The sequence below is a fragment of the Quercus suber genome, unplaced genomic scaffold (assembly GCF_002906115.3).
Source record: "Quercus suber isolate HL8 unplaced genomic scaffold, Cork oak 2.0 scaffold_258, whole genome shotgun sequence".
Taxonomy (NCBI): Eukaryota; Viridiplantae; Streptophyta; class Magnoliopsida; order Fagales; family Fagaceae; genus Quercus; species Quercus suber.
In genome coordinates, this window is record NW_027069714.1 from 959,192 (window position 1) to 970,727 (window position 11,536).

The 11,536-nt window shown below is 35.0% G+C and overlaps 1 non-coding gene across 1 annotated transcript; it reads left to right on the forward strand.

Annotated features, from left to right (window-relative positions):
* The first annotated feature begins 2,316 nt into the window (after nucleotides 1-2,316).
* Nucleotides 2,317-3,796, forward strand: LOC112006878 (uncharacterized). Its single transcript, XR_010632018.1, has 2 exons — nucleotides 2,317-2,617; nucleotides 3,464-3,796. It is a non-coding gene; the product is annotated as an uncharacterized LOC112006878 (transcript).
* The last annotated feature ends 7,740 nt before the right edge of the window (nucleotides 3,797-11,536 follow it).

An 11,536-nucleotide genomic window follows, 5' to 3' on the forward strand; every position in this document is an offset into this window, starting at 1 on the left:
CAAGGGGGGCCTGGCCCCTCTGGCCCAAAGAAAAAAAAGGAAATTTTTTTTTGGGCCAGGGAAAAAAAGAGATTTTTTTTTTATTCGTTATATATATATATATATATATTTTTTTTTTCTAGAGTTGCACTTCCTGTTTCCAAAAACTCAGACCTCCTCCTTTTTAATTAGCTTAGCCTAACTAGTAACTATCAAACTCAAAAACTTAACAAAAACAAAAATTTTAAATAAAAAATAAAACATCCTAGTTAGCCCAATATTAGAGTACTAGCATTAGGTGTTCTAAATGATAAATATTTTGTATTTAGAACATCAAATACCAAAAACACTACTATACAAGACATTTTAAATGCTATATTAAAGTAGCAAAAGTAAGTTTTGGTTTGTGAAAATATTTTTGTTTTGCAACAACTGATGCTCTTAAGAAACAATATTATTTTGTCTTTGTTGGTAGATAATTATATCTTAATGTATTAAGAAACAATGACTTTGTGTATTTATCTTAGTTGATATTTTGTTAGTATTATATGGATACCTATTTGGATTTTTTTTTCTTATGCTTAAGCCGCCCTAGCTTGAAATCCTAGGTCTGCTCTTGTCATTGATAATATTTTATCTAAGAAATCATAATGAATATTTTGATAGTAATCTTTGTAAATAATCTCAATTACCTATCTAAAAAATTTATAGCCATAACAGGGTTAGCTACCTCCTTCCAAAATCCACAAGGAAACTCATATTGGTTTTCAACTGCACCACTCCACTAACTCATTTGCTCTTGTAGCCAATGCACTTCTTATATATAATAGAAGCCTTAAATTCTCTTCCAATCAACTATCCTTATAGCAATTATTGTTGCAATCACAACCCCTAGCAAATCTCACGAACTTGGAAGCACATATACTTCATTTAGGGTGTTGTATTCATGTCGTATCTATGTTATATTGATATTGTATCAGTCGTTTTATATTATAATTTTAAAAAATGACTCACAACATCATATCGTACTTACACTTGTACCTATACCATTGTCAATATCCATGCATCTAGCTCACAAATCCGTATGGTCATACCTCGTAAGCAACACATTGTGAAGTATCACACGAGCAGGCTAGAGAGAGGAAAAAAAATATAAAATAAAGTAAATAACTAAATATTAGTGAGATATTGGAGGAGGGTTTCAATGGCAGGAGCCTTCCCCCTTTTTTTATTTTATTTTTGATAAAAGTTAAAAATCTTCCCGCTAATTTGTTTCAATATTCTTTTTAGTAAAAGTAATGGTCATTTTGCAACGAAACCGCAGTGCAAAAAAAAAAAAAAAAAAAAACTAGGCAAAAAGGAAAAGAGAGACGACGACACCGTTTTCAAACACTCGTTCATCTCCATCTATCTTAGTGTTCCAAATTGAAAATTTCAGAAAAAGCTTGAAATTGGAATAGGGTTAGGAATAGGAATGTGAGACTATCTCCCAGAGGAAGTGGTGCTGGAAATTCTGCACAGACTTCCCGTCAAATCCCTAATTCGATTCAGGTGCGTTTCTAAATCATGGAACTCTCTAATTACAAGCTCTGCCTTCATCAATTCCCATCTCACTCGATCACTTTCACTTCCTTCCAACTCCAACAAATTAATTGTTAGGCACTGCCCTGATAATTCTTATGTAAATTACTACAAATTAATTGACGATAACAATGACTCATTTGATCAAATTCAAAACATTGAGCTCCCACGCCGGAGTCGCCGTATCAAATATTGTATGCTAATTGGTTCCGCGAATGGCTTGTTCAGCCTATATGATCAAGAGCGATATATTCTTTGGAATCCCTCTATTAGAAAATTTATTACCCTTCCAAAGCCTTCCTCATACACTGGGCGACGTCGCCAAGCATTCGGGTTTGATCCGCGAACTAATGATTATAAGGTAGTGAGGATTGCATGTCCAATTCGAATTAATAAGTCTGAAGAGGCCAAACCACCTCTAATTGAGGTTTACTCTCTTAATGAGGGGTGTTGGAGAATTACTAGTGCCTCTTTTCCTCCGGGTATTAATTTTACTGATTGGTGTCATCCAGCAACTTCTTTAAATGGGGCAGTCCATTTTGCGGCGGAATATGAGTACAAGCCTGGGGGCCCCTGTGGCCCATTGGTTTTGTCATTTGATTTGCGTGATGAGGTTTTTCATGTGATATCATTGCCAAATGTTACATTCAAATGGACTGACAGTGTTCATACCTCAGTAATTGGGGGATCGCTTTCTCTATTATTTATTATGGTAGGCATGCAGACAACAAGTGTTGTGCCATTTGGGTGATGAAAGAGTATGGAGTTGTTGATTCTTGGACTAAACAGTTCACTGTTGATCTCAACAGAGGAGGAGAAATTATAAGGGTATTAGGTCTCCAAAAGAATGGTAATATATTAGTGGAGGCAAATTATCAAGACCATCTTGTTGTGAGCTCTCTTCATACGACCCTAAGAGTGAACAAGTCAAGAATTTGGGGATTTGTGGGAGTTCATATAATTTTCATGTTGATAATTATATGGAGAACCTTGGCTTACTCGACAAACCAAATGAGACAGTTTTCGAAAGGAGAGTGAGCAGGAAGAGGAAATGCAGGTATAAGCTTGATTTAACTCAAAATTTCAGCATTTACTTATCTCAGTTTTATCTAATTCTTGGTATATACTAGGTACTATTGTGTGACTGCATTACATCTGCCAGTCTTCACAGGGCAATATCAATAGTTGAAGAAAGACTGCATAGATTCCAACTCCCAGTCTTCACAGGGCCTTGTAAATATGTCATTTCAAAAAACAGACCCATTCTGTGACTGCATTACATCTGCCACTGCAGCATTTTTATCCCTGGCCAACTGGAATAGGTTCTGAAAGCATCATGTCCTCACACCAACTATCGGACCAAAAAAGAATATTAGCACCACTCACCACGACAAACTTTAAAATCTGGACCAGCCTATTCCACCCGTTTTGAATGTATTTCTATAAGCTAACCCCATGGGACACTGACACCAGTGACTCATCTGTCATCCAATTACCCCACATGCTACCATATTTTGAAGCAATTACTATACACCAGTAGGCATTCTTTTACAAGCATAATTATCTGTTTCGTTATATAGTAAAGCAATAATTATTTTTGATAAGTCAACATTGACTTTTACAAGCATCCTTATAGAATCATTAGGAAGGGGCTAGCAGTAAGATGTGGGAATTGTTATGCATGGGGTCATAATGCAAGGACCTGCAAAGAACCAGAAAACCCAACAAGAAAAATTTATAAAAAGAAGGCAAAGAAGAAGCCAATTGAAACTGATGACCCATCAACAATTGCTCCTAACAAAAGGCAAAAACTAAATGTAAATAATGTATGCTAAATGTGATCATAATTTGTATCTTCATATTCATAACTAAATTTTTTGTTCTATTATTTCTGGTTTGATAGTTTAGAAGCAAAGAGAATGGGACATCAGCCTATGTGAGGCCAAGTGAAAGGTGACTAGGTGAGAGTGCCAGGATGGGACAACATCAACTTCAAGAAAGGAAGAAGGAAAGCAAAAAGTGTTCAGTTGAAGTCTGGATGGGATTTAGTAACTGTTATGTGTTTTGTGATGCATTCAGGGAACAATCCATAGCACCAAATTCTCTGTATATGACATTGACAACTGAACAATGTTAATAGGTCACAGCTTTTGTTTTTGATCAGTAGGTAAATTGTCCATGGTGAAACTAAATTCAGTTAGTTAAATTTATGTTGTGAAATTCATGTTCATGATTATGCCCAATTTATGTTCAGCTGGTTTATGTTCATGGTTGTGAGATTCAGAATGCTTCCTTAGTATTATGTTTTCATATGTTTCTGCCAGGTCCATCTGCTGCTGCACTGAAGTGCTGGTTTGATCAATTTAATAAATGATTTTATATATTTGTTCTGATAGGTTTCTAATTTGTTTCGTTCTTCAACAATTATGTTTTTCCCCCACCTTTTTAACATTCTAATATGCATTTATTCAAAGATCTTGTTTTCCAGCCATCAATATCATGAATTTTCTTATTTATTTCATTAAAATTCAGCATTTATTTGCGTGTTAGACGATACTGCTCGTTGGATTATATCCTTTTAGAATGATGATAGAAGCCCTAAAAATTCTACCAATCGCATTGTGAACTGTTATGGATTAAATTTTGCCACTGGAACTATGAAAGTGATTATCACTCTTAACTCACAGAAAGACTCCTGTGCAGTGCCCTTAAACATATATAGTAGTAGAAGAGGAAGAGAATGTGTGGTCAATAAAATTCGAAAAATAATCAAACAATATTTACTAAGCCAAGACAATCTACTATTAATTTTTCATTTGAATTTACATTCATCAGCAAATAAACGTATAACTAAATTGTAATTTCATATAGCCTATTGTACTCATTTCACAATCCATGTGTTTGCAATTTACATACACCAAAATATTAGTTAATTCAAAACTTTAGGCCAACAATCCATAACATTGCACAATCCATAGCGGGTTGGAAAAGGCTTTATTTATCTAAGGGAGGTAGGGTCACTCTCATTAAAAGTGCCTTATCCTCCTTACCTACTTATTTCCTTTCCATTCTTCCTATTCTTGGGAAGGTTGCTATTCGTATGGAGAAATTACAAAGAGATTTTCTTTGGAGTGGTAGTAATGGTGATTCTAAATTTCACTTGGTGAAATGGGCTAAGGTTTGCAAGCCAATGCAGGGTGGGGGGCTTGGTATCAAACGATTGAGAAGCTTTAACACTGCTTTGTTGGGCAAGTGGTTGTGGAGGTATGGTTTAGAGACAGATGCGCTGTGGAGGAGGGTCATAGAGGCGAAATATGGGAATGTTTGGGGTGGTTGGTGCACGAAAAAGGTGACTAGTCCGTATGGTTTTAGCCTTTGGAGGTTTATTCGAAGTGGCTGGCTGAACTTCTCTAAACTATTACAGTATGATGTGGGTGATGGTACTAGAGTGAAGTTTTGGAAGCACGTGTGGTGTGGGGATTGTTCCCTCAAAGAGGCTTTTCCAGAACTTTACAGCCTTAGTAGAGCAAGGGATTCTTTAGTGGCAGAGGTTATGGGCTGGTCTGGTGGGCAGTTGCATTGGAATTTTCTTTTTCGTCTTTCACCACAAGATTGGGAGGAAGAATCTTTTGATCGGTTCATGGACATTGTTTACTCTTCGAAAGTGTAGGAGGTTGGCCCTGATAAGATTTGTTGGAAGCTAGCTAGGAGTAGAGGGTTTGAGGTTAGTAGTTTTTATCTCTCCTTTTACCCTCCTTTCCTTTCCTTTCTTTCCCTTGGAGGATGGTGTGGCATTCTAAGGTTCCCTCAAGGATGGCTTTCTTCTCATGGTCAGCTTCTTTAGGTAAGATTCTTACAACTGATAACCTTCGCAGAAGGCGTATTATTGTTCTTGATTGGTGTTACATGTGTAAGAGGTGTGGAGAGTCAGTGGATCATCTTTTGCTTCACTGTCCTTTACCCTGGGAGTTGTGGTCATTGGTGTTTTGTTTGTTTGGGCTGCATTGGGTTATGCCACTTAAGGTTATTGAATTGTTTGAATCTTGGCAAGGTAAATTTGGGTGGCATCGCAATATAGATCTTTGGAGACTTGTGCCACACTGCTTGATGTGGTGTATTTGGAAGGAAAGAAATGCTCACTGTTTTGAGGGATGTGAACGGTCCTTGCTAGAGATTAAGTCTTTTTTCTTACACACACTCCTTAGTTGGAGTGTGGCTCTGTCACATTTTTCTTGTTTTTCTCTTCCTCTTTTACTTGATCATTGTAACTTGGGTTCTTGATTTTTGCCCCCAAAGTACATCCCCAATGTACTCAGGTTGGCTTTTTTTTTGTTTATTAATAAAATTTTTTAGTTATCTATCAAAAAAAAACTTAGAAGTGATATACTTGATCAAAAAAAAAAAACATTGCATAATTCGTAAAACTAGTTTAGATCACTTTAAATTAGAAGTCACATTACATTACACACTTCAAACGTTATATTACTGCTCAAAATACATTAGTTCATCACTTGTACTCCATCAATAACCGAATCACAAAGTACCAGGCCAACAAGAACCCAAGATTAACACAAACCGTCATCCTTGTATTTTTAAATTTTGTGATGTATTTTCACTCTTCAGATTTCTTTGACTCTCTAGTAGGCCTTTTATGTTGTGAACCAAGAAATTTACTGAATGTAAAAGTTAGTTTCAATCCTATCTTAAAACATAGGGATCAATTTGAATACAAGAAAATAACAATAATAATCTACTACTACCTTATTCAGATAAAGATCTATCACTAGGCCTAAATTTAAATACTTCTAATTTAAATAACAATTTATCCAACAAATTATCTAGGGTCATAACAATTTATAATAGAGATTATGCACAAAAAAAAAAAAAAAAATTGTAACAGATATGCTCATGGAGTTCATCATCACGCAAAGCAAAAAAAAAAAAGAGCAAGCATAATTGTCCTGCATAACAAAATTAATATGAACATCGGAAAAAATTGCTAAATGCCCTTTTTGGGCAAACTAAGCAGCGTTTTGCCCTATTTTTCAAACTAATTAGGGAAATGCCCCTCTTTTGAAACTTGATTTTCTCAAAATCGAGTTATAAAAAAGAAATTCTAGAGCCCTATAGCGGCATTTTTAAGGACCTATAGTGACGTTTTTAGGACCTATAATGATATTTTGTAAATCGACTTCCATTAAATCGAGTTATAGGCAATTTTTTTAATTTTTTTTACCTATAACTCGATTTCATATTAATCGAGTTACAAAACGTCACTATAGGTCCTGAAAACGTCATTATAGGCTCCTTAAAAACGCCGCTATAGGGCCTAAATCGATTTTGAGAAACTCGATTTTCGAAAGAGGGGCATTTCCCTAATTAGTTTGACAAAGAGGGCAAAATGCTGGATTTTTTTTTTGAAATGGGCATTTGCCCATTTTCTCCTAAGAACGTCATAAGCTACTTTGTAAAGTTCATGCTAAGTTGACAATATAGATCAAATAATTAGTTGCTGATCTTTATCTCAAGTAGGCAACATTAATCTTGCTATCCATGATAATGCCCAGAAAATTCTGAAGTTTGCTAATAATGCCCTTTAAATTCTAAAATTGCTATCCATAATAATGCCCCGCATATTACCTAGTAGATACCAAATTATAAAATTTGCTTTCATAAATTTACCAAGTGGGTAGCAGTAATTTTTTCTGCCAGTTTGAGATTGCTATTAGAGTTGTCCAACCCATCCGAATTCCAAAGACCCAAACCACACAAAGAAACTGATCGGATCCAATCCGACTCTGGCCAACCCGACTACTTCGATAGTTGGCAGCGGGTCTTTACCTCTAAAAACCAACCTCGGTAGGTCGGTTTCAGTTTTCCTCCCCCAAAAACTGAAAACTCGAACTGATCGACATGCTAATATTTCCTTGTGAAAATTTCCAGATTCTAGAGCAAAAATTTCTAGATTTCGGCGAGATATTAGGTAGATTTGATGAGATTTCGATTGGTTCTGGCAAAATCTCACGAACGTTTTGCTGTTTTCTCAAATCTCTGACTCCAACTGACCCGCCCACCACTTGTTGGAGGTCTGATCTGCCCAACTCGATCAGTCTCTTGAATGGCGGCGGGTTGATGGCTACTTCACCCGATTAGGTTGGGTTGGATGCGAGTTGAGCCCAAACCTGATCCGACCCAACCCGTGGACTGCCCAAATAACTATCCACCATGATAATGCCCAATAGTTATATTCTTACAATTTAAAATTAATTGTCTTGTGTATTCATACTTAAAACCACACAATTCATATTTAAGTAGTTAATATTATTATTAGCTCTCTCTCTCTCTCTCTCTCTCTCTCTCAAATAAATAAATATTATTAGCTTACTCTCTCCCTCTCCTAATTCATTTTTCACACACAAATTTATTGTACTTGTGTGTACTTTCTTGGATATATGTGCAGAATTTGTCTTATTTTTTAGAAAAATGTTAACGAGTGCCCTTAGGGCATTAGTTAATAATTCATTTAAAAAAAGTTTTTATGGGGAAAAAAAAATCAATTAATGTTTTGATAGCTTTTTTCATTTCCCATAAAAGTGGTGTTAAAACTTTCCTAAAATGAATTATTAACCAATACCTTAAGGGCACTCGTTAGCATGACTCTATTTTTTAACAATCATATAAAAATATTATTTAATAAAGTATTAATGCACCTTAATCATTGCAAAAGAGGAGCACAATTAATTTTCTTAGAAAGAATCCCCTTCCATTCAAATCTTTCTATTTCATTTTTTTTAAAAAATGGCTTTAAAAAATACATATAAACCACAAAAAAAAAAATCAAATAAATTTTATTAATGTCTTATGACTAAAACTTGAAAAGATTTGGATGGTTTAAATAGTGGAGATTTAAATAATAATTGGAAATCTTCTCCGTAATTTTGCTGGAAAAATGTTAAAAATATTACAAGATTTAATTTATTAAATTTACAAATTGATGTAATAAGAAATATGATATTATAATTTCAAGTTTAACTATCCAATATTTCTTAAATTAATATTTGAATTGCATTGGTCAAAGTGACACGAAAAATGCTATGTTCGTAATATTTTCATAACTTAAATGGTAGGATGTTATTATTGATTGTAATGAGTGGATAAAATAATAATTTAAGTTGTAGATTTAAAGAAAAAATAATAATAATAATTTACTGTCATAATTTGTAAAAATATTTTAAAAACGAAAAGATGGCGCTAAACCATTTCTTTGGAGTGGGAAAGTAAAGGTACAAGATATGGTAATTGATCTGCCGGTTACAAATACAACAAAACCGCTGTGTAGAAAAACAGAGACAGTCGAACCAAATGCAAAAGCAACAATTGCTTTTTCAAGTAAGGAATGTCAGACTATCTACCAGAGGATGTGGTGCTGGAAATCCTGCACAGACTACCCGTGAAATCCCTAATTCGATTCAGGTGCGTTTCAAAATCATGGAACTCTCTAATCACAATCCCTGCCTTCATCAATTCCCATCTCACTCGATCACATTCACTTCTCTCCAATTCCAACAAATTAATTGTTAGGCACTGCCTCGATAAACCCTACGTAGAGCACTACAAGTTAATTGACGATAGCAATGACTCGTTTGATCAAATTCAAAACATCGAATTACCGCTCACGAGTCGCCATATCCAACATTTTATGCTAATTGGTTCGGCGAATGGCTTGTTCAGCCTATATGAACAAGAGCGCTATATTCTTTGGAATCCCTCTATTAGAAAATTTATCACCCTTCCAAAACCTTGCATTACTGTCAAGGCGCACAGCCGCCTTACGTGTCGTCCGACATTTGGGTTTGATCCGCGGACTAATGATTATAAGATGGTGAGAATTGCATTTCCATTTGAAGAGGCCAAACCACCTCTAATTGAGGCTTACTCTCTTAGTGAGGACTCTTGGAAATTAACTACTGCCTCTTTTCCGCTGGGTATTGATTTTTCTGATTGGTATCAACCCGCAGCTTCTTTAGGTGGGACTGTCCATTTTGCGGTATAGGATAAGGACAATCACAGTTGTCTATTAGTTTTGTCGTTTGATTTGGGTGATGAGGTTTTTCGCTTGATGTCATTGCCAAATTGTGCATTCAGTTGGAGTAATGTTCAAACCTCGGTAATTGGGGGATCACTTTCTCTGTTATTTTATGATGATAGGTTTGTAGCCAACAATTGTTGTGCCGTTTGGGTGATGAAAGAGTATGGCGCTGTTGATTCTTGGGCTAAATTGTTTACCGTTGATCTCAACAAAGAAATTATAAGGGTATTATGTCTCCGGAAGAATGGCAATATATTAGTGGAGGTAAATCTACCAAGAGATTGGGAGCTCTCTTCATATGACCCTAAGAGCCTACATGTTAAGAATTTGGGGATTCGTGGGAGGCTGCACTATTTTCATGTTGATAATTACGTGGAGAACCTTGTCTTACTCGGCAAACCGAATGATGCAGTTTCCAAAAGGGGAGTGTGCAGGAAGAGGAAATGCAGGTAAAATCTTGATTCAACTCAAAATTTCAGCATTTACTTTTCTCAGTTCTATCTTTTTCTTGGTATATACTAGATACTGGGGGGAATGGGCAAAATAAATGTGAAAATGATTTATATATAGTTAGTTAGGCAACGCTTGAAACTATAAGGGAAAGTAGACATCTCGAGTTTTAGAAAATCGAGATCCATTTACATAAATCTCGAGTTTTAGAAACTTGAGTTTCATGCAAAAAAATTTTTAGTTTTATCGCCTCTATAGTGACGTTTTTAAGTTCTATAGTGACGTTTTAAAACCCTATAGCAGCGTTTTTCTGCAAAATTTTTTCATACCTGTTCAATACTAGGTTCGGGTAGCCCTATAGTGGCGTTTTTATGCCCTATACTGACATTTTAAAGCCCTATAGCGGCGTTTTTCTGCTAAATTTTTTTATAACTCCATTTTTAAGTCCTATAGTGACGTTTTTAAGCCCTATAGTGACGTTTCGGAACTCGAGTTTTTAAAACTCGATTTTCTCTTGGATTTTTTTTTTTACATTCAACCCTTAAAAACTTGATTTTTTTCTTGGAACTCGAGTTTTAGACACTCGAGATGCTAGTTTTCAATATTCTTTTACAACGTGACAACTAACTAAATTTTTTAATATTTATTGTTATTTAGAAAAAAAATTCCTAGATACTGCTATGTGGCTATAAGTAAATATTTTCAAACCTCAATATACTTCTCTAAGATGTTAATTTGTTATCAGCTCGATATAAAGAGTGGTCAGAAGTTCCATAGATCAGTTGCTTGTGCTCTTTAGTTAATCTCTTTTTGATTGGTCTCGGGCTTGGGGACTCGCATCTAGTTATTATCTCCCTTCTTTCCTTTGTTCTATCCACTTTTTAATTAGTTTTCTTCATTGTTTTCTTTTCTTTTTTGTTTTTCCATTGTAATTTTTGGTTTGCTTCTTCATGCATAAAGTGGCCGGTTGAATATACATCTTTCATACTTATCAAAAAAAAAAAAAAAAAGTGGTCAGAAGTTTAAATGCAATTTTGCGGTTGTTGATGATGAGATTAAACATTTGCAAGATGGAAAAAGTAAATATAAAAGAAAGTCTGATGTTATTATCTTTTTCTATATGCTAAACTTGTCACAAGTAATCCATATTCAATTTCAAAATGTGTTTTATGCTTCTTGTTTCAGTAGACTTGCTTAGATTTTACTTATCAAAAAAAAAAAGAAGACTTGCTTAGATTTTTCTGATATGATCAGCCGTTGCCTTCTGATTTTGTGTTTTGTACATGACTTGTTATTTTGTATCAATGTACATTCACAAAGTATAAGAAGAACCTATAGAGAGAGAGAGAGAGAGAGAGAGAGAGAGAGAGAGAGAGAGAGAGAGAGAGAGAGAGAGAGAGACGGGGCCCACACATTTAAAAGATTTTGTAACGATTT